Source organism: Frankliniella occidentalis, unplaced genomic scaffold (genome assembly GCF_000697945.3).
Source record: "Frankliniella occidentalis isolate FOCC.00 unplaced genomic scaffold, Focc_3.1 Scaffold20, whole genome shotgun sequence".
NCBI classification, from domain to species: Eukaryota; Metazoa; Arthropoda; class Insecta; order Thysanoptera; family Thripidae; genus Frankliniella; species Frankliniella occidentalis.
Window position 1 is genome coordinate 2,601,029 of NW_026267150.1, and position 2,126 is coordinate 2,603,154.

A 2,126-nucleotide genomic window follows, 5' to 3' on the forward strand; every position below is an offset into this window, starting at 1 on the left:
GCCTGCCTACTCACGGCTACAGAATACCGTAGACTTTTTAGACAGTCCCTTGTGGTCTGTCTCTACCCGAAGGTAAAAGTTTCCAGTTTTGATAAAGATGGCCGATTAACGTTCCAGTTATGATAAGCCGATTAACGTTGCTAGTAAAGATTCTCTGTGGGGGCGGGCGTTTTCTCCGTTCCGTTCTGTTCGTCCCCGGTAGCAGTCCGTTGTCATCGCCCGGGTTATGTTATAAACACAGCGCCCTTATCCCTTGCTTCGCGCCGAGCCAGGGTGGGCCAGTCCACTTGAGCCTCTCGCAGCGCTGTTCCTCGCGCGCCCCGCACCCCAACCCCCTGCCCACTTAGAGCTCAATCGGCACCGGGCGCCACATGGCCCGTCCACTTGACAAGTGATCCCTAGTCTTAAATTTTAAATTTGAACCACAGCGCTCTCAAATATGAAATATGCTTGTTTTCAGGCACGCAGAAATTACGAATCCAGCAAAATTTGAATGGTGATTCTAGCATAATTTGCTGATTTTCGTTGTTTTTGATCTTAACCACAGCTGTGGAAAGCTAGCTTTCCGTAACAAGCGCTCCTGGGGAAGGTGAAAGTATCCCGTTTTGATAAGGGTTGCCGTTGTCGGATATTGCTGATTAACGTTCCGGTTTTGATAAGAAGATTTTCATTCTCGTTTTGATGCCTTTTTGAATTTAAAGATACAAGCCTTAGCGCCTGTATGTTTTGAATTTGCTTTTGGAGCTGGACTGTCTCGTTACCGGCCGGCAGGCCAGTTTTTAACTAATCGTGGACTTTCGCAGACACACTTTTGGTACAAAAGTAAAGTGGTTTTGGATCTTTGGAGTGCCACAACGGGGTCGGGCTTCTGTTTCGACGCTCCTCTATCACACACACTCGCTTGCACACGAAACGGGCAAACGCCATTCAAATAGCAAAAACAAACAGCTGGACGTTTTCCAAAAGACGCAAGACGCGTGTGGACGTCGAACGTGAGTCAAACGTCAGGGCAATGGGATGCGGCGAGTGCCTCCGCATAGCGCCGCTGGGGTTGAGCCAGGGGGTTGAGCCCGATGAGCGATAGCCGGCGAGTGTGTGTGTGTGTGTGTGTGTGTGTGTGTGTGTGTGAGTATGTGTGTGTGTGTGTGTGTGTGTCATTACATCACGGATGCAACAACAGCAGCACCAGAGAGTTTTGGCTATACATCACGCAGAAGAAATATTCGTGGCTCCAAGTTTTTAGCACCAGGGCTAAAATATTAACTGAATAGGCTCGGCTAATTTATTTAGCAGCAGGGCTAATTTTTTAGCGATCCAGTGGATCCAGTTAACCGCACCGTTAATTACCCGTGAAGCTTATGACACTTTAGCTACACAGCTAAATATTTTTACATCCAGCTAATTTTTTTTTTGCACGGGTGTAAAATTGTGCAGTTAAACCGATTTGCACGGAACTGAATTTTATTTTTTTGCGTGCACACTCTCTCCCTCCTCCACTCGGGCCGATAGATACCGGCAGCGGACTGAATTAGACGTCCATCGGGCATGCGTCATGCGGGGGCGGCGGGGACCCGCGGGCGCCCTAAAGTGCCCATACAAAGCCCTGCGGCGGCTAAACAACAACCGCGATGACGGTGGCGCCTTATCACGGGCTGATAAGCGCGGCTTGTCGCGGGTCAGGTGTGCGGAGCCGAGTGGACAGGCATTTCCTGCGGCGGAGAGCCCGCCCACGCCACCTAGGCAGGACTCTTCTGCCGCCGCCCGCGCCGCCCCCGCGCAGCCCGCGCGACACCCTTTGTCCCCCGCGCCAGCGCCTCAAGCGGCCTCAAGCTTATCTGTCACGAGGCATTCTGACGCGAAAACGCCCTAAACGACCCGTCGTCGGCGCCATTCACGGATCAAGTAAGTGATATGCGGGGAGAGAGAAAAAGTCACGCGATTTCCCGACGGTTGGAATATGTGCAAACCCATTAACAAGTATTGTCGATTTTAGAACAGTTTCCCTGTTCTTGATTGTCTCGCGAGTGCGTTATTTGCGTTTGTTTTGAGTAGAATGATCTCAAAATGAGTGCACTAGCACGCAAATCAAATCGAGTACAGGGAAAAGTGTACCTTTATCAAGAACA